Source organism: Triticum urartu, chromosome 2, assembly GCF_003073215.2.
Source record: "Triticum urartu cultivar G1812 chromosome 2, Tu2.1, whole genome shotgun sequence".
Lineage (NCBI taxonomy): Eukaryota > Viridiplantae > Streptophyta > Magnoliopsida > Poales > Poaceae > Triticum > Triticum urartu.
In genome coordinates this window covers 119,724,512-119,747,326 of record NC_053023.1, presented here as the reverse complement: position 1 = coordinate 119,747,326, position 22,815 = coordinate 119,724,512, and positions in this window count along the sequence as shown.

Below are 22,815 nucleotides of genomic sequence, written 5' to 3'. Positions count from 1 at the left end.
GTCGCCGCAGAATAACAGGGGGTGTGGGTGAGTGGAGGGATGGCCTGGCCAGCGGTGGGAGTAGTATCGGGGCGGTGAGGCCTCCGTGGCAGCACAGCCGGCCACGGGAGGCAGGAGCGGGCGTCATGACCGGCGCTGCTTTGAGCGGCTAGACCAAGAAGAGCAGAGGTTGAAGAAGCACTACGGCCGTTCGATGGACATCGTACGGTCACTGAAGCTAGAATTGTTTATATTGACTAAGTTGACAAAGCCCTTGGTACGCTCCAACTTAGTAGGCCCACAGGTCAGCCTCCGAAACGGTGCGCCCCAGATGTCAGGGGGAGGAATCATGTTTTGGGCGGCCGAAGCTAAGAATATCCGAGATTGAAGAAGAAGCACGACATCCGTTGGATAGGCATCCAACGGCCACTGCTGCTAGAACCGTGTGTTGACTATAATAAGTTGACAAAGCCTTACATATGCGTCAACTTATTTTTTTAGGGGACGCATCACTTAGTAGGCCCACAAGTGTGTGGTAGAGAACTTATAGCCCATTTGCCTTTTGTAAGAATGTACATCCCATTTTTGAATTCTAATGGAATTTACAACAACCCATTTACAGTTTGTTAAAAGTACAGCCCATTTTCTAGCTAGGACAACGATTAATAATTTCAACCAACCGTTGAAGACAAAATTCAATAAAATTTCTCACATTTTGATGGGATCCGAAATATTTTTATCCCGAAATTTCTAGTCAGATTAAATATAAATTTGTATTACGTAAAAATCCAACAAAACATTACGCGCGCAACAATGAAAATTTAAGATTTTCAAAATCCATAAATAATATTTTATAAACTAATTACGTGTTTGGTGCATTTTTTTATAGTTACTGCCCAGTTTTTATAATTACATCTCATTTATTATTTTTTTAAACCCATTTTCCTGTTAAGCCTAATGCATCCCTCCTAGGAAAGATTTGCAGCCCAGCGGGGCGGAGAATAACAAGTTGACCTTGCCTGGGATTCTTCAAAAAGACGTATAGCTGGGCTAGCCATTTTCATCTTGAAAAAATTAGTATCTAGGATGGATATCTGGCCTGGGCTAGACGGGCCACAGCCCGCCCGGTCAATACCCCGCTCTCCTCTGAACAACAACGAAATCATCGCCAAGAAAAACTCTGAAGTGCTCACGCCTCAAAAACACAAATACTGCTCAAACTGCTTGGTCCCAGTTGTCGGCCGCACCTTGTGCAATTCTCTCGTTTATATTGACTACATAGGTTGACAATGGTGTGGGACCGTGATGTCAGGAAACCAGGAGAAAGCAAAAACAAATATAGTTGTACATAATAAGGAGGCACTTGCGTACGTACGGCTATGGCCCTAGTGGGTCCCTAGTGTCATCGAGTCAAAATAAAGTCATCTCCTGAATCCTCATGTTCGTTGACGATGTTAATAATGCTCGGCGCCACGGCGGGCGCAACAACTCGAAGGACAACGGAGAGTGCCTCGCGGGCCCTACGGATGGTCTGATACAGCGCCCGCTGCTCATTCAGGAAGCTAGGATCATCGGACACCTATGAGCACCTTCGAGAAACTGAGACGGCATGAAACGGTAAGGCCGCGCTTGGGAGCTCTGGTTTATTTCAAACCTGTATTAACATACAAGTGTAATTTACTCGTCCTCAGAAACAACGCGTAAAATACAGGCGTAATGAAACCGAGGGCCCGAGGTCTGTAAGTAAAACCGGCGGGTTACGCGTGTAATTTGAGAGACCAGTGTATATTTTATGAGCACTGCTATATGGACGACATTACCAGACGATACATGCACGACGTGCGTATCATGCCATCCATGGGCAAGGCTGAAACAGCAGCTAACGGCTGGATTAGCAATCGTCCGAGTGTCGTTCAGCGTTTTTATCGTGTGTGAAGTACTTTTGATATTTTACTAGTCGAAATCGACCAACCAAGCGCCTTCGCCCGAGACCATCTACTTTAATTTACAAGCGTTAGTTTTACAAGCGGTTTTGGTTGGAAAACGACGATCCAATCACGACCTAATATCATGAGTTGGTCGGAAGATCATATGGTTTCACGTCTAACCTACCCGACTTGTCGTATAGGCTATGAATGAAACATCAGACGATGAACTTCTTAAGCACGAAAACAACATAAGAGGATGATCTTCTTAACAAGCAAATCACTAGCATTAGATCGACATGCAAAACAATATGAAGCATTATTCTCAGGAGGCACGATGAACAGCTCGTGATGCCGCATGCCACAACATTCCAAGCTCAACTTTGCAATCAAACACAAGGCCTGACATTACATAGACAATATTCAGAACAAACTCTTAACACAAGAATATCTCAGTAGAGTAACTATTTACTTCTAAACTGAACACAGGAATAGGAAAAAACACTCGACGCTGCTCACAGCAAGGGCGTCCCACTCAAAAATATCAAATGCATGTCTTCTGGCTAACATCAATGAGCAAATTTTGACAAGGTTTTCCAATTCCAATATATTAAACTAACGTCTTCTTGCTAACATCAATGATTAAACTTTGACAAGCTTTTCCCATTCAAAATATGTAATGCCTATGATCGTCCTGTCGTAGCTTCTTGTACTTGTTTGGGCACTTTTTGCCCAGGGCACTCCACGTGTTGTTAAATTGCCAATGGTCTCTGCAGACTAGTCATGTCACCGGTGTCTAATAATACTCTGTAAAGCTTCTCGGTCATTCCTTCTGTAATGTAGCGCAAACAGTGACTGCTTCTTTTTGCAAAGTGGAACGACTAACTGGACCCAGTAATGCAGCAGTTTGCCTTGGACACATTGGCTCCTTTTGTGCAGTTCAACTAAAATCAAAGTCGGAATAAAGCTGAGCTTTAATTTTGATATCCCTGTAAGCAACAATAGGTACAAGGGAAACAATTACTGAGAAATAACGGTTGATGACTTGTACTCCCAGAAGAAAAGCATCTACTGATCTACTTTATCTTAATGGGAAACAAAGCAGGAGAGTAGCAATTCTCCATCAGTGTGATTCATTCATATTGACTGAGACACTATCTTAACAATGCCTTGTTTCAACATGTATAAAGAACGACAAAGCAGAAAAGTACCATTCCTAAAACAATGCAACTGATTCATTTTAACAGAGACATTATCTTAACAATACCTTGGTTAAACATGTAGAAAGAACTACAAAGCAGGATAGTACCATTCCTAACAAGTGTTGCAGTTTTGAACTAAGATTCAGTAGATAATTAATTCTGAGAGTGGCATTGCTTAATTTTACCAGCGACATTAGATTAACGAAAAGCATAAACAGTTCCGGGGAGAGTGGGCGCAACAACAGTATGTGCTTCCATCTACTTATAAAGGGGGTGATGTAGAGTTTGTTGTAACAAAGCAACAAGCATCATGTCTGGGTTGGTCCCATTTTTGTTCACTACTTAATGGGAGAAGACAACAATATAATAGCTTCAATTCAACATTTATTTAAAACAGTACCAATACAAGTAGCACAACATCTCAAAGCACACTGCACAATCATGTGGATGAAGGCCTGTACTGACCTTTCATGAGACGGACAAGATAAAATACGAATCTGCCAACACGAATAGGAAATCCAATCTCGTTTTGTGCAGTTGCACTGAAATCAAGCAAAGTGTTTCGCGTAGCGAAACAAAATGTCGCAATAGCAACAAGTTGAATCGATACGAAGACTGGAAACAAATCTCGATCTCCTTTTGTGCAGTTCCACCAAAATTAAGCAAAGTCACCGGTGTGACATTCAAGTTGAACTGCACAAAACACTCTTAAAACACAAGTGTTTCGAGTAGCGAAGCAAAATGTCGCAATAGCAACAAGTTGAATCGATACCCCTGTTTTAACAGAGGCAAAAAAGGAAACAATTACTTGCCGATAAAGGAGGATGAAACAAACGGTGACAGAAAGAAGCATCTAACTTATCTTGGATGGAAAACAAAGTAGGACAGTAGCATTTCTAAAACGGTTGCATTGATTCATATTAACAGAGACATTTTCTTGAAACAACATTCGTTAAAAAATGTAATTTACTTTTAACAGTGGCATTGCTTCAATTTTCCCGCGGCATTCTTAGATTAACAACAGCAAAATAGCTATATGGGACATGCCAGCACCATGTGCGTCCACACGTATAAATGGGTGATGCAGAGTATGTAGCCAAGCAGCATATATGTGATGGTCCCATATTTGTTCTCTTTGAACCTTCTTCCTATGTGAGGGCAGGAAATCTAGTCCTACACAAACTACTTGACCCCCCAGTTTCTTTCCCTTTTCAACAAAGAGATCTGTTCCTTACAAATGTGTGTACTGGGTTACCCCTTTTTCCCTTTTCGACTTACAAAGCGGCTGGATAGCCAGTCTATACTACTTTCCGCCCCTCCTTTCCTCATTGAACCATGTCCTAGATTCTTGCTTCAGCCCACCGCACCATTCTTTCCTCTTTGAACGAAGACCTAGATTCGACTACAGATCGAAAAGATCCACATGCAGCTAGAGCAATGACGGTTTCAAAGAAACTCATACCTTAGGGTCGTCGGGATGTGGCAAGGCGTGGGGCGGGAGGCCGGATCTGCCCACACTACGTACGGCATCGAGGAAGAAGGGGTCAGTGGCCCTCCCGCATAGGCGCTGGGTGAAAGAGAACAGCGCAGCCGACAGTGGATTGCCTCCCTTGCCGAAGGCGATAGAGTGAACGCTGCACCTCCTCCCCTTCCCGGTGCGACGGGATACGGGCGCCTCCTTCACCAGCTGTGAGGGGGGAGAGAGATACAAGAGGCCAACGCAGTCTTGTTTAGATCTGGTGAAGAGAGGGTGAGAGACTGTGAATATAGCAAACCCTAGCAAATGAACGCTGAGCCTCCAGCGTGTAACATATATGTAGTGCGGCGAGCGTGTGGAGAGTGCAAACCCTAAGTTGATGTCCACTCTATTTGTGGTCTATTTTTTCCTAGTTTTTTGTTTCTTATTGCTACATTATGTACTTGTGGGAGCTTAGATGTGATACCCTTAAATAACATCTAGATGTGAATTAGACAAACTGATTTTCTAACGTACCAAGAAAGAAAACTCGATAAAAAACACGCCCCCGCTTCTAGGTCGCGAGAGTCGTCGTGCACACACACATAGACATAGACATGCATATCTGTGTTTACATAAAATTCCATTTCCATCTCCATCTTCAATCATATTTGTCCAACTGGCACATTATTTACGTTGTCAATTATATACGCAGCAATATTAACGTACATCATCTCTTGTTTGCGCACGTCCGGACCGCTGCCACGGCCGGTCCTGACCAACCCGAACCCTCTTCATCACCCGCGTGTGCTTCCTGCCCGAAACGGTCAGTACTGCATTCATGCCCGACCAAAGCGGACACGACCTCTCACTGGCGCCGGCATTGAAGCGGCGCGTCGGCCGAGAGAGCGTCGCCGACGCCGCTTCCAGGTGCACGCGGCTGCTCCGCGTTCAAAGGTCACAATAGCCGGCTACAACATGCATGTAAAAAGTTCTTGGGAGTCCGTGCTATAGCTAGATGTCCTCCCCCAACTCGTCAATCTCTTCCAGTAGTGCTAGTACTCCATGGCGTGATCCATCGACAAGCAGGCGGGAAAGTTGTCGTATACTCGGTTTGCGGTGTGGCATGCCGAGCGACCGTGTGGGGTCGAGCCGTGGAGGAGGGTGAGACACGAACACGACAGACGTGATTTAAACGTTGGTTTTGCTCGATGGCGCGATCCAACGAAACGAAACGTTGGTTTCTCTCCAATTCCATTTTTTCTCCGGAAAAATGGAAACTTTCCACTCCATTTTCATTCCTATTCCAAGGTTGCCCCGTTACAACATTCCATCAAATACAAAGGAAAACTAACACGCATGCTGATGCATCTCAATGATTCATAGATCATAGCCAATATTTACTTCACAACTAAAGAAAAAAGTTGTGAGAGCGTGTACGAAAGAGAAACTACTGATGGGGTCACTACGACTTAAACCCTAAACCCTAAACATGATTTAATTTCCTGGCCAGGTAGAACCTGTCGAAGGAAAGACGGCTGGCACCCTCGGATCATACGATGCTTTTGTGCAGTTCCACTAAAATCTACCTGAGCATCCCTGATGGAAAAGATATTGAAGAAGTGTGATTAGAATAATAGTACTGGCACCAGTTCATGAGACATAAACTCATCACAAGTAGAAGCCGAAAGAAGTAGAGAAAGATCGACATGGAGATGGAGCTACGGCAGTGGAGCAAGCCGGCTCCAAAAGGAAGATGGACTACCTGGGACATCGGGCTGTAGCTAGAAGGGCGGTTGGGACGCGGCATCAGCCCATACCGCGGTGACCCCCGATTGGGACGCACCGACTGTGGGTTTTCTCCCTCGCCGATGCCGACCGCGTCTACGCAGAACATTGTTCCATTCCCCCAGCTGCGGGATCAGGCCCGTCGTTCTATGCTTGTGAAGAGAGCAACCTAAGCAAGCAGGCTTGTAGCTTAGGCTCCTGCTAGTGTATATATAGTGGTTTTATTTTTCTCTCCATATCAACCATTTTATATTGCGTACGTGTCATTCAAGAGTGAAATGATGGTTGCTTCTTCCGACTAACTTACTGTGTGATTTGACTGCTCCTTAGTGGCCCCTATACGTACCCCCCCTACGTGTATGCAACAATCACACGTACACATGGACACAAAAACGCGCACGACGCCCTAATGCATGCATGTCCGAGCACACGACGGAACACACACGGTCACGCTCAAGTGCTCAACCTACCCGTGCATGCACACACATACTTAGTCAGGGTGAGCTAGTGACCGTATAAACACCAGAATATATATATATATATATATATTGAGCACAATGAGCGTATTATGAAGTCCACTGACCGTATTTTTACAAATATACAATGATAGACAGTGTATTTATCTCGTTTGAAATTAAGCCATATTAACCAAAGAGGAGACAGTATGGACTAGCATTACTTTGCTATGTCCCGTCAACTTGCCAAACGAGGAGAAGGTTGCAGGACGGGAGAAGCTTGCGCGCGGTGGCTCGCAGGACAAGGAGAAACTTTTGACTAATGCAAGCTCTCCCTCGCTCAGGCGGTGGACGTGCAACAGTTAATTCGGTGTCAGATTGCCAGAAGCATACACTATACTACTACTAGGGCTATTATTGTTCGACTTCCCGAATAGACGAACAACCAAGCGCAAAGTTTACTAGTACTACTACTATAGTCTATAAAGGTACGTACTATACTAGTACGAACCGGATGGAGGAGCGTCTGCACTCTTATTATAATTTTAAAATGTGATAAAGCAATCTTCAACACATTTGGTTCTCTTCGAGGGTTCTCGCATGTGATAATGGAAGTTGATTGCATGGAACACTCGCCACAATTCTCGCTGAATTCTGGCTCATATCCCGTTACAAATAGTAGCGCTCGGTAATATTTCCTTTTTTTGTTATTCAGCATGTAAACAGGTCAGCAAACCTTGCAGCGCATCTTCGTGCGAACCGTGCTTGCTGCACTTTGAATGTGGCCGAGAGCTGGCTTGATGAAACACCTCGCTTCCTACTTCTTTTTTTGTGGGGTACCTCGCTTCCTAGTGACCAGTGTCTTGGCTGATCGTCCTAAGAATGCTTATATATGAATAAAGCTCTCTCATTTACCCGCAAAAAAGATTAAGCCATATGAGTGCTGCTATGCAGACGACTCATGGTGCACGATTCTTGCACGACAGTGCTAATCAAGCCGTCCATGCCTATGAGCAAACTACGACATGCCAATGGATTCACCATCGTCCAGCTTTCGTCCGAACAAGTATCGTCTGCGTAGTAGTTTTGAAGCCATATTAACCGGAAAGGAGGGAGTATGGACTAGCACTACTTTTTGGTGTGTCCCGTCAACTCGCAGAATGAGGAGAAGCTTGCAGGACAAGGTGAAGCTCGCTTACGCCTTTTGACTAATGCAACCTACCCTCGATGGACATGCATCAGTCCATTCGGTGTCAGATTGTGAGAGGCATACACTGTAGTACCCAACATGTGGAGTACCATCATTTCTCGACTTCACGAAGAGGCGAAGAGACAAGCGCAGTAGTACGAGTGGTACTACTACTAGAACCACATGGTGGAGCATCTGTACTCTTATTTTTTTATCTCTGATAAAGTACACGTTTATTCCGGAGAAGGGCGGAAAACGGCAGCCCAACATGTAATGAATGATATCGATCAACCAACCATGCTTGAATATATCTTGGCCTCCGTGCGAGCCCGTCTGTGTGTTCTCGCTCCTCAGGCTTGTTTGGTTCATGACTAACTTAGCCACAACTAATCTTAGGCAAACTGTGGCTGCCACAAAAAGTGTGGCTAACAAAATGGCCACCACAAGTGTGGCAAGATTTGGCAAAAATTTGAGCCTATGACTTGTGGGCCGTATAACTAGAAAAGTGTGGCAAGCCACAAGTGTGGCAATAAACCAAACATATGCCTAAGGTGTTGTGGCATGACTAAGGTTAGACGTGGCAACCTTAGGCTGAGAACCAAACATCCCCCTCATCTCTCTCAAGGAACGATGGGTTGGCTCTTTGCCGTCAATTGAGATCGGTTTGCTCAGACTCCTATCCCACATGTCAGTGATATGCCAAGAGGACGTGCGTTGACCGACTGGCCATACGCGTACTTGGTTTTGCACCTTCATACTACTCCTCCCTCCGTCACAGTTTACAGGGCACGCTTCATTATGATGCATTTCTCTCAATGCATTTCCACCACTAGAGAGACTTTAGACGCGTTTGGTTTAATGCTCAATTAATTAGGGCGTGGTAACCGCAATCAAGTCCGCAATTTTCTCTCCATGTACTGTACTACTACGGAGTGGAGTAAGTGCATGCATGTGTGTACCCGGGGTGGAAGCACTGCATGCATGTGTGTACGCATTATTCCCTCTAGTAATAGACGTCGTGCTATAACTACCAATGTTATTTTTCAGGCCGATCGCTGGTCGCCTTGGTCCCACAGATTTTTTTCTTTTTTCTGAAGCACGCTGTATAAAGTGACGAATGGAGTAGTATGAGCAGATTCAAAAAAGAGCGTATTGATGGTTGCTTCTTCAGAGCAACTTACAGTGGGAAAGGTGGGGCTTATGATTTGACTGCTCATTACTCACTATTAATGCGACACAACGACCGGGTTGAGTCTCCCATGCAGTTGTGCACTACCCCCCTCGGTTCTTAAATATACTCCAGAGTATTTGTATTTCTAGAGATTTCAACGAGTGACTACTCAAATATTTGTCTTTTTAGAGATTTCAAATGGACTGGCACATACGGATGTATATAGACATATTTTAGAGTGTAGATTCACTCATTTTGCTCCGTATGTAGTCACTTGTTGAAATCTCTAGAAAGACGAATAGAATATTTAGGAATGGAGGGAGTACACATACGAAGAAAAATGAGTGAATCTACACTCTAAAATATGCCCGTTTGAAATTTGTAAAAAGACAAATATTTAGGAACGAAGGAGTATAATTTTGTGCATGGCACATGGACCCGGATGATGAAGAGGCTTCTGGCAATGCTATCAAGCTTCCATCATTTGTTTACATAATTGATGTACTATACAAATAATTTTCCAGCGACATGAAATTGTACAATGGTGTGAGTTTTCAGCTTTTGTTTCGTGTGTCTTGCCATCGATGCTCTTTCAAAAACAATAAAAAACTAACTTCCTTGCTAATGCATGTCAATTATTAGCAGATCAGAGCTAATAATTACATCACATTTAAATTCAGAGTTGTGAGAAGGTGTTAAATTAAAATTGATCCATGCTTTCATTGGCAGCAACATCCCCCCAGCTCTGTCTAAATCAACAAGGCATGTTGGGAAAAAAGTAGCTGTCTGGAGCATGCAACATTCCGATCATTTTGTGTAGTTCCACTAAAATAGAGCTGAGCATCCCTGTTCCAAAGATATTAAGTGTGATTACGATAATAGAGGAATGCTGATGAAACAATAAACACATAAATAGAAGCCGGTCACCTTTGCAGTCTCTCTTAAGACTAACTAGTTGGAGAAGATTAGGCTCGGAGTTGGATGAGGAGGATAGAGCAAAACCAATCTCCCTTTGTGCAGTCGCACTGAAATGTAGAGACGTTGCCCGTGTGACATTTTAGTACAACCGCACAAAACACTCTTAAGAAAAAAGTGATTTGTGCAGTTCACCAAAAGGTCGCAATAGCAACGAGGTGAAATGGATAGCCCTGTTTGCAAAAAAGAGGTAGAAAGGAAACAATTACTGGCCAATAACAGTTGATGACACATGCAACGACAAAAAATAAGCATATTCCTTGTCCTAAGGGAAGATAACAACACGGTTGTGTTTGTCTAAAACGGTGTGAGGACGAGAATGCAATATGGAAAGTACGCCGGACGAGCTACGTTTTGGGCAAAGAACTATGGAAGATCCACATGCAGCGACGTGGGAAGACGGGCAATGGAGCAAGGGCGGAGGGGATACCTGGAGGTCGTCGGGATGTAACTAGGTGAGTGGCGGCAGGCGGAATCTGCGAGTAGGTGGCGTAGGCCCTGCCGCGCCGGAGCTTGGTCAGAGAGAACGACGTGTACCGCAGATCGGGACGTGATGCCTCGGCGCCGTCGAACGGAGAAATGATGCACTTCCTCCCTTTCCCCCGGCGGACGGGATGCGGCCGGATCAGTGACCAACGGTGTGAGAGAGAGAGGCCACCACACTCCCTTTCCCCCGGCGGACGGGATGCGGCCGGATCAGTGACCAACGGTGTGAGAGAGAGAGGCCACCGCAGCCTTGTGTGAGATACTCTGAAGAGCAACAAACCAGGCAGGCAGGCTCCATTGTATATAGTGAGCGGACTACCTTTTTCTCCATAAAAACCATTTTATATTCTGTGTACGTGCCATTGAGCGATATATCTTTATTTAAAAATAACGTGGCAATGCGTCAAGTCGAACTTTGTTTCGTGCACGCGTGGCACACGACCTCCCTAGGTAAACAACCGCTACAGGCGTTCAAATTAGCACGTGAGCTGCCATTTCATAAAGAAATGAGCTCCACCGTGTACCCACACGGGTGTGGCTGGGCATGAAGCGTGAGTACGTGTACGGTGCACCTATTCTCTTCTTGTATACGTACACCATCTATGTGGGGTTGTGTGAGAGAGATACAAACCTAGAGAGATGTAGTGTGTGGGTTCTTGAGAGTTTTTTTTTTGGGTGGGGGGTCAATCAAAAAATGTAACATATGCAATGTGTGTTAAATAGAGTCCTGGATATAACATATACTCCCTCCGTTCCGAATTACTTGTCTTAGATTTGTCTAGATACGGATGCATCTAGCACTAAAATGAGTCTAGATACATCCGTATCTAGACAAATCCAAGACAAGTAATTTAGAACGGAGGGAGTATATAGAGGGGGCGATCCACGAGAAGAGAGTGGAGGTATCATCGGCTTGAGTTGTCATAGAATCGAAGAGAGGTATGATGTGTGTGTGTGTGCGCGCGATCGATAAAGAGTGCCATCGAATTTGTGTGTGCCCATGTCAAAGATATAGAGTAGCTGGCCTACTGGAACGTGAGATGGGACATGTGCAGTTTGTCTCTGTTGCATGGATACCTACCTGCAGCGCTCGACTATCGGTGTGTGGTGGGGGAAGAGGGAGGCCCAATTAATTATAGAGGTACAATGGCTGGTATATGTGTGGAGGAGGAGAGAGGCCTACCTCATGTATTGAGGAGATCGATCTGCCTCATGTATTAAGGGAGATCGATTGGCATCCATGCATATGTGCAGGAGAGGAATAAGGTTGGGAGAGAGACAGAGCTAGAGTGTTGGAGGAGGTGGTAGTGGAGTTGCTTCTAACAAATGGTGGGATAGGCTTGCTAGACAAACGGAGGGCACGCCCGCAATATCAATAAGAGAGGAGATGGCTGCTTGTTGTCTGTGCACGTGCGTGTGAGAGACGGGTCAGGAGGCATGCACGAATGATGAGGGGGGACGATGTGGCTGTGGTAAGCAGACGTAACTACATAGGAAGATCAATCGCCCTTTGTTAGAGAAAGGAGAGACATAACTTGTGAGGTACGTAGATCGATGGGGGGGGGTAGTTAAAGTCGATCTAGGTATATGTTGGGAGATCGATCGGTATACATGCATGTGTGTGTTAGAAGCAAATGAGGCACGAGGAGAAGGATAGAGAGAGAGAGGGATGCATGTAGGAGGTGGTATGAGAGGCATACTATATCGAGGGGGAGGAGTGTGCGAGTACGAGAACGATGAAAAGAGTGGTGGGAGTGAGGCATGGACGGTGACAAGAGAAGAGGGGAAGCTTGTGTTTGTGCTAGGCACACCTGGCTAGAGAGGCATATCGATCGATGTGTGCCGTAAAGGAGCCGGGGGGCCTACACACACCGTGGGTGAACGACCTAAAGTGAAAAGACGAATTTGCACGATGGAGCTAGAGAATGCTGAGGGAGGGTGAGAGGGATGCGGACGTGTGCATGCACAAGAGAAAGTTAGCACTAGCTACAAAGATAAGAGGGTTGTGTGGGTGTAAAATACGAATAGAGATCATATATACTTCATTATAAAAAGCGAATTCGGATATTTGAAGAAGTTATCATAGTGTTTCAAACTGACGCATGTGTGAATATATATAACGGTGATACACATGGTGTGGTTATGAACATGTTATACTACATTTAATATATTTTATCTCCACTCTTATAAAAAAACGGAGTTGTTGATGATGGTGTGCCTGCCATCCTGCATTATAGGCCGTCCGATTTATATCTAGCGGATAGCAAGGAAACTATGATGGTTGAAGTTGGCAACAATCATGATTATAGATTCTTGTTGAAATAGAGAAACAAATTCAAATTTAGTTCGAATTGCAGCGGTAGTATAGACATTTGGAATGCACTAAAATGTTGGTATGAGTAGGTTACATGCATTATACAGCAAGCAAAAAAATTTAATCGGACATAACATGGATTCATACTCCCTCCTTCCATCTATATAGGGCATAATGATATTTTTAAGACCGCCTTTGACTATTGACAAGATTAATAGTACATGACATGCATAATGTGAAAATTATATCATTGAAAGAACCTTTCACAGATGAATTTAATGGTGTGCTTTGTGTAAGTTGCATGTCATATATCATTGCTCTAATATTTGGTCAAAGTTAGCATCGAAAAATGCATTAGGCCCTATATAGATGGAAGGAGGGAGTAGCTTTGAATAGCATTTGTATAGTAAAACGGGGCAAGACTCTCTCTTTGTGTGGTGTGAATAGTTTTATTTTTTGTTTTCTTTTTGGTTGAGGGAAGTGCGAATTGATTGGGTACGTACAAGTACAATATTACTACACGTTAGGCTTGTCCCTAAAATTCAACCCGCATCTTGTTATATCCCGAAAATTTAGATATCGTGCTCAACTGGCGCCTTCACAACCCACGCCTTGCTATCCCGAAATTACAACGCGCGCGAAAACTCCCTCCAGCTGCCAAATCCCGACACGCGAAATCCCCCTTCTAACCCTGAGCCGAAAGGGCCGCTAGTTCAAATTGGTGGGGGGTACTTTTGCAACACACCCTACATTTTGGACAAGCGCATCCCTATGTCATGCTTCACCCCCTCCCATCGCCCCCTTTTCACCATTCGAAATCCCAGGCCGCCATAACCTCTCCGCTCCAGCCGCGAAACCCCACCCTCCTCCATTCGCCACGTCACCGCTGCCCAGCCGGAGCCTCTTCCCCGACGACGTCGTCCACCGCAACAGCTCGACGTCCCTCGTCCACCTTCCCGGATGAGGATCCGTCATCCATCTCGCCGTCCCACCGGTTCAGCTGCCCCGTCCTCCACCTCCAAGAAGCTGCTCTGACGATCGCCTCATCTATCGCGGCTGCTCCATCCCCACAGCGCCGCCTTAACCTGCTCCACCAGAACCGCAGCATCCTCACCGACTCCTCGGACGAAGCCGAGGCCTACTCGGTGCCACCAAAGAGGATGTACACTCATCGCATCGCACCTTCTCCTTAACTCGACCTCCCGGCGCCGACGGTGCTCCATCTCGCACCCCCATGGAGCGGCTACCTTGAAGCCGGCGCCGCAAGCGACATCTCCACGGCGGCTCTCCCCCAGTGCGAGGCCCCTTCGGCGGCGGCGTACATACCAGCCGGATCTCCCGCTACTGCTCCGGCTCTCGCTCGCTCGCGCTGCTGCTGCTGCTCCGGCTCTCGTTCGATCGCTTGCTCGCCCAGCTGCTGCTGCTGCTCTCCCCCTCGGTCGTGCTGCTGCTCTGCTCCGATTAAGCCACACTTCAGTTGACTGAATCGACTTTTGGGTCAGTCGATTTTCAGGGGTTGGGGGGCTCGTCGGAGTTAAGGAAGAACCACCCACAGCGTGGACGGGGACTCGCCGGAGAGGTACCCCACTATATATCTTAGGGTTCAGGGTAGGGGTGGGGGCCTAGAGGGCTGGCCGGGGCGGCGGTGGTGAGTTGTTTCAGGGCGGCGAGGTGGCGCTGGGGCCGGCGGTTCGGCCGGTGGTGGCTGGCGGCTCAGGGGGTGCAGGTTGAAGATGAACTGTAGGCCCTCCCTAAACTACATGTCAAGTGCCTCTCTGCTACCATTGCGTTCAGTTTTGACAGTAGCATTCAGATTCCATAGTAAATTTCAGTTTCGACAGTTAAGTTCAGAGTCAACAGTTTTTACCTCATCTGTTATAGTCAGGTGGTTTTTGGTGATGTTAATTTTACATCCATTTTACATCATCTATTGGAGATGCTATTAGAATCCCACTTGAGATTGACGATGTCTGTCTTGTGTTGCTTCAGCCTTGACGTCTTACGGCTCACTGGAGCTTTTCCAACGACAGAACGATCCATCACAATAGAGCAGTGCCCTGGACGCCGTCTACAGATTCCTCAGATCTTCCTCCACACCTCCGACAACCACCTCTGCCTCAACTGCTCCAGCGACCAACCCAATGATGCTGAGGTCGACACGGCTATGGCAAAGAGGTTGTACACTTGTTGCATCACTTATTACTATACATTCATGTCGATCCATTAGGGCTATTTTGGTTCAATGGAAAAACGTCGATCCACTGGTTGTTACCATCACTCTAAATTTCTGCATGCTCTCCTTACATAATCTCACCATATTTTTTTCGTATGCATGTCAGATATTGTACACAGTCATGCTGAACATGTAGAGAAAAAGAGAAGAGTTTTGCGTGACAATACAATGTCATGCAGACATCGCTCCATGGTGGGTTCAATGGCAAACCCTCCCCACCCCTCTCTAGATTGTAATCCAGAGGAAGATATCTGTTCTGAGGCGGATTCAGACACCGCTGACCACTCCTATTTACCCCCCAAGGTGTTTGCTCTACCTTAGCATGATGATGTTAGTCATATCATGCATATGTTGCCTTGCAGTGCCTACTTTTGACATCATATATGCCATCTGCTTAGTTTAGACATGTTATAATGCCACCTGTTTAGTTTCTATATCATATATGGGAATTATGCAGTCTCATGTCTTTTAGCCAGCCATAATATATGTGAAATGTGCAATGCCATCCTGTTTAACCAGGCATCATATATTTGAATGATATCTTGCCCATCCTTTTCTTCATTACATTTCCATTTGTTGATAATGTTTGTACATTAAACTACTCTTCCTGTGAATCAGCCATTTGGGTGGGAGATGGAAAAATCTGGAGTGAAAACAAGGCCTTCAGAGCAGACAGTGCTACCTGTCGAAGTAGATCTCTTGTTGGGTCCCGATAGCTCCTCAGAGATGGATTCAGAGACAGATGACCAGTCCTATTCCCCCACTGAGGTGTATGATCTAACTTGGCACGGTTATACTGCTCATATCATGCATACGGTGTCTTGCATTGCATAGTTTAGACATCATATACACAATATTCAACACCATGTTCTTAGTTCAGACATCATATCGAATGCCCTCTGTTTAGCATATAAATCACATATGTGAATTAAATGATGTGATCCTGATTACTTAGATAACATGTAGGTGAATTATGTCATGCGATCCTGTTTAGTTATTCATCATATCTTTGAATTATGTTATGCTATGCTATCCAGTTTAGATAGACATCATATATGTGAAATTATGTCATGCTATCCGTTTTAGTTAAACAATATACATGTCAACTATTTCATGCCCTCTTTTTTCCACACTATCTTTTGCATCTGTCTCTCATACAATGTCTGTACATTCAACTATGTTTCCTGTTTATCAGCCATTTGAATTGGAGCGGGTGATGCCAGTATCTAGCGGACTAAAAACACGGTCTTCAAATAAAATAGTGCTACCTCTTGGTGGAGATAGCACCCCGGTTGTACATGCACAAGAACCAGCCCTACCACACATAACCCAAACTCTCGCAGATTATACCCCTACTGCGATGGACAGAGAACCAGCTTCACCCAATCTAACCCCAACCCCAGCTGATAGTAACCCAGTTCCTGTTGACACAACACTATCTCCACCATTGAAATCCCAAACAAGAGCAGTTAGTAAGGCAGCTCCAGTGCCCAAAGGGCCAGTACTATCACGGCGAACCCCAACTCCACCAGTTAGTACGCCTATTCCTGTGGAGGAAGCACAACCAGCTAGTCGTAGTTTAGCATCTATCGCATTTGATGTTGTTAAATCGTATGTGCGTATCTTCCCATCTTAGAAATATTATACTGAAGATGAAGGAAAATGCCAGTTGCAGGTGTTTGTCCAGGAGTTATGTGTAAGTAATGTTATTCATGGCAATTACTTTGCTTCGTCCCATACATCCTACCTCCATGATGGGTATAATACAACAAATTTTCCCATTTTTCTCTATAGAGAAGGACCGATTTGGAAACTTAGGATGAGGTAACCTGTGCTAATACCTCTGCTATCTTCAAGAATTCTTGGTGGCAGTATCGGAATTACCTGAAGAAAACGTATTTCACCGGCAAACAAACTCATCAAATTCCCTTACGTTCTCCTGAGGCACATTTACTGGACGATGACTGGGAACACCTAGTTCTGTACTGGTCCCGAACCAAGAATGTGGTAAGGTCCATGAGCTCATTTTCTATTTTTAAGTATTATATTCTTGTGTCTTAATGTACTATGTTCATGTAGAACAAGTGCCTAAACCTGAAGAACAACTGTTCTAATTTAAGATTCCATTGCTATCATAGTTCAAAAAAGCGCTAGGCGTTAATTGTGCGTTTTGCCACCGCCTTGCGCTTTACTGACCAAAGCGCATGCTTATGCGCAGTTATGCATAGATTATGCGTAGTTATGTGCAATGCGTTTTGCCAACGCCTAGAGCCTAGGCGCGCTTAAGCGCTTGCTTAGGCGCGCCTTTTTTAACTATGATTGCTTTGTTCTTGTATCACTGTATTTACTCATACAAACTTATTTTTAAATTGAAGGATCCAATCGAAACTCCAATTGTGCACATCAGGTATGTTCATGCATGTTTCTTTAACAGGTTTGCTCTTATCAATAGCTTTGTTGATTTCAATTTCAATTGTGTATACAGTTGACTTTCATATCATGCACATTACTAGCATCACAACAGAGCCAATAGTGTTGTTGTACATGTAGACCCGTGGTACCCATCTGAAATCTTGTTGTGCCGTGTTGTTTCCCACGCTTTGTATTCTTTCACTGCTGCTTTGTCTTGAACTGATATGATTTGAACCGTGTCTCTATTTTGATTTGGCAAGACAATGCAGTGACCATAGGACATAGATATATGTTTGTTTGATGCTTTTATTATGTACTAGTACTTGGCAATAGAAGACTTGGTAGTTTAATCCTGTCCACCTTACTAATGAACTGGTTCACCGAAATGAGTTTCATATACTAGTACATGCTAAACTTGTTATGTGTCTGCTTGTTTCTTCTTTTAGAATGCTGACAGAATATTGAGGAAGAGTGCCTTATTAAGCAATGGTAAAGGAAGTAATGCAGATAAGGTCCAGGATAGTGACACATCCTTGTTGGTCTCCAACAAAGCTGATAAAACAGCTAAGGAAGACTATCTTGAAGACAACGAGACAACCCCAAAGTCCTGTCTTGGTTTAGTGTTCGAGTTACTGGCCACTACCGCTTGCACAAGATATTCAAACTCACTATCTGAATCAGTTCGGTTTCTTGAGTCTCAACTACAAGCTGAAAGACATCGATCAGCTGTGCTGCGACAAGAAGTGGAAGGACTGCGGAAGTCCCTGGAGCATTCAGATGCATACTTTCTAGTGCAACAACAAGCATTGGAGGATTTTAGCGCCAAACAGGACAAAGCTAATCAGCTTGCTAAGCTTATTGCCAGCATGGTGGATACCCAGGATAACGTTTCTTGAGCTCTTCTGAAGTTGTTTCAGTTATGCTCTTGTTTTGCTGCCGTGTTTATTTGCACTGGTGGCCAATTTTGATGGCCAGTGTATGTAATGTGCTGCTTTGTTCCCTATATTTGCACTGGTGGCGAACTTTGATGCCCAATGGATGTAATATGTGTAATAGCGGTAATAGGCTAGCGTTAATTGCTTGCTTATTTATTTCCTTATTGTCTTTTTTAATTGTTTGCTTGTAGTCACTATTGTTCTTTTTCTGTTTTTTTCTAGTGGCCACAATAGCCTATTTTTGGTAACTAGGCCAAAATAATCATGGCAACACATGGACTGTTGTAACCATGGGCCTCTTGCAGGCCGTATGATCCATCGGCCTTCTATACGGGCCTTAGGGTCCATGGGCCTTCTACGGGCCATAGGGTCCATGGGCCTTCTACGGGTCATACGATCCATGGGCCTTCTACGGGCCATACTATCCATGGGCCTCATACGGGCCGTAGGATCCATGGGCCTTCTACGGGGCGTATCATCATTTCGCCAATCATGGGCCGTACTATTCATGGACCATAACAGGCCGTTAATAGGCCATATTTGATAACTCTATGAAAACAGCCCAACGGGTTTTTTACATGAAAACGGCCCAATGTATTAACGATCCGCAAACGGGCCGACTGTAACGACGGGCTGAATTTGGCCCACAAGCAGAAAATGACAGTAACGGGCCGTATGTAACCGAATGCTGCAAATGAGCCCAAGAATCAATGGGCCCTGAGATGGCCGAAAGATAACTTGGGCTGGAAACGGCCCAATGGAATAACGGGCCATTAATGGGTATAAAGTTATACACTGTTCATTACGGGCTAGTTTCACCACGGGTCGTTAATGGGCCAAGAGTTACAAAGGTCCTCATATGGGCCGAAAGAAGTCATGGGCCACACATGGGCCGGAAGTTAAAACGGGCTGAATCATATTGGACGGCCCAGATGCCGCTACTGGGCCTAATTCGGATAGGGCATAACGGGCCCTGGGTTAGCGGGCTGTAAATGGGCTATATGCGAACAGGCCGTTAACAGGCTTTCCGTGGGCCGGCCCGCCACCTTTTGACCAAGTCAAACAGGCCGGCCTTTTCACAGGAATGGGCCTCTGTTGGGCCGTGCCATGTGTCGCCGTATCATAGGCGCCTTCGGTCCAATGAGCGGATGACATCTGTCCCAACGGTGAGCCGACACATGTTTCCTCCAGCCAATGATGATTTTACACATGGAAAATCCCCATTGGTCGGGGCTGTTAATGGGTTATCGGATCCAAAACCTAACCCGATAGCTTAACGGCGTTCCGTTACAGTGGATGCCATGTGTCGGTCACCCTTGACGAAAGCACTTCTGTGACGCGCAATTTATCGTCATGGAAGTGGACACTTCCGTGATGATAATTTTGGCAATGTCATGGAACACTTCTACGACAGCACAGGTATGACTATCTTGATTCTGTCATAAATTTGTCATGGATGTACATGCATGACAGAAAACGCGACCTACTGTGACAAACACGTATCATCACGGAAGTGTATTTTTTTGCAGTGCAATAATATGCGACATATCATAATTAATAGCAGAAGCAGGTTTAGGTGTCGCAAGCTTACTCAAAACAAAAGATGAATCAAGTGCAGAGCTAGATGGCAGTTCCTTACCTCCCCTCGTAGTTGAGGGATAAATCTTGGTTTTTGGATCTCTCAAGTTCTTCATAATCATAAGCAGATATAAATCCCAAGTGACTCAAAGAATAGAGCTATGCTCCCCGGCAACAGCGCCAGAAAATAGTCGTGATAAACCACAAGTATAGGGGATCACAACAATTTTCGAGGGTAGAGTATTCAACCAAAATTTATTGATTCGACACAAGGGGAGCCAAAGAATATTCTCAAGTATTAGCAGCTGAGTTGTCAATTCACCCACACCTGGAAACTTAGTATCTGCAGCAAAGTTTTTAGTAGCAAAGTAATATGATAGTGGTAACGGTAGCAAAAGGTAACGATAACAAAAGTAATGGTAGCAAAAGTAATGTTTTTGGTATTTTGTAGCGATGATAACAATAGCAACGGAAAAGTAAATAAGTGAAGAACAATATATGGAAAGCTCGTAGGCAATGGATCGGTGATAGAGAATTATGCCGGATGTGGTTCATCATGTAACAGTCATAACCTAGGGTGACACAGAACTAGCTCCAATTCATCAATGTAATGTAGGCATGTATTCCGAATATAGTCATACGCGCTTATGGAAAAGAACTTGCATGGCATCTTTTGTCCTACCCTCCCGTGGCAGCGGGGTCCTAGTGGAAACTAAGGGATATTAAGGCCTCCTTTTAATAGAGTACCAGACCAAAGCATTAACACACAGTGAATACATGAACTCCTCAAACTACGGTCATCACCGGAAGTGGTCCCGATTATTGTCACTTCGGGGTTGTCGGATCATAACACATAGTAGGTGACTATAGACTTGCAAGGTAGGATCAAGAACTCACATATATTCATGAAAACATAATAGGTTTAGATCTGAAATCATGGCACTCGGGCCCTAGTGACAAGCATTAAGCATAGCAAAGTCACAGCAACATCAATCACAGAACATAGTGGATACTAGGGATCAAACCCTAACAAAACTAACTCGATTACATGATAAATCTCATCCAACCCATCACCGTCCAGCAAGCCTATGATGGAATTACTCACACACGGCGATGAGCATCATGAAATTGGTGATGGAGGAAGGTTGATGATGATGATGGCGATGGATTCCCCTCTCCGGAGCCCCGAACGGATTCTAGATCAGCCCTCCCGAGAGAGTTTAGGGCTTGGCGGCGGCTCCATATCGTAAAACATGATGAATCCTTCTTCTTAATTTTTTCTCCTTGAACACGAATATATGGAGTCAAGATGGACGTCGGTGGAGCTCCAGGGGGCCCACGAGGTAGGGGGCACGCGTAGGGGGGCAGGCGCGCCCCCACCCTCGTGGCTAGGGTGTGCCCCCCTAGCCTTGATTCTTTGCCAGTATTTTTTATTATTTCCAACAATAATCTCCGTGGAGTTTCAGGTCATTCCGAGAACTTTTGTTTCTGCACATAAATAACACCATGGCAATTCTGCTGAAAACAACGTCAGTCCGGGTTAGTTCCATTCAAATCATGCAAGTTAGAGTCCAAAACAAGGGCAAAAGTGTTTGGAAAAGTAGATACGACAGAGATGTATCATGCCTCGAAAGGGGCCATCTGCAAACTGGCTTGGTAGCTGTTGTTGCACGAGAACTCTGCGTAGGGTAAGTTATCATCCCAACTAGACCCATAGTCTAGCGCACAAGCTGTCAACATGTCCTCCAGAATCTGATTGACTCTCTCTGTCTGCCCATCAGTCTGCGGATGGAAGGCTGTACTGAACTCTAGCCTGGTACCCAAAGTTTCGTGTAACCATTTCCAAAACTTTGAGGTAAATTGTGGTCCTCTATCTGATACGATGCTCCTCGGAACTCCATGCAGACATACGATCCTGGTCATATATATCTTTGCCAGCTTAGCACTTGTATAGGTGGTCATCACTGGAATGAAAGTGAGCAACCTTGGTCAAACGACCAACTATCACCCAAATGGAATCATAACCTGAACGGGTCCTGGGTAACACTGTGATAAAGTCCATACCAAGTTTATCCCATTTCCAATCAGGTATCGGCAACAACTGAAGTAATCCCACTGGTTTATGATGTTCTGCCTTTACTCTCTGACATACATCACATATTGCCCACATACTCGGCAATTTCTCTCTTCATACCGGCCCACCAAAAACTTTCCTTCAAGTCCAAATACATCTTGCTGTTGCCTGGGTGTATCGAATATGGTGAGTCGGGAGCCTCCTGAAGAATCAACTTCCTGATCTCCGGGTCATTGGGTACACAAACCCGTTGCTCAAACCATATGGTTCCATGTTCATCCTCACGGAATCCTTCTGCTTTCCCTTTGCTCATCATTTCTTTGATCTCAACAATACCTTGGTCCAACTTCTGGGCTTCTCTGATTCTTCCCAACAAGGTGGACTGCACCTCGAGTGCGGCAACATAACCTCTGGGAACTATTTCCAACTGTAGGTCTCTAAGCTCATCACATAACTCCTGAGGTAAACCTCCTGTTGTAAGGGTATTAACATAACTCTTACGGCTCAAAGCATCTGCCACAACATTGGCTTTTCCTGGATGATAATGCAGACTCATGTCATAATCCTTTATAAGTTCCAACCATCTCCTTTGCCTGAGATTCAACTCCTTCTGTGTGAAGATATACTTCAAACTCTTGTGATC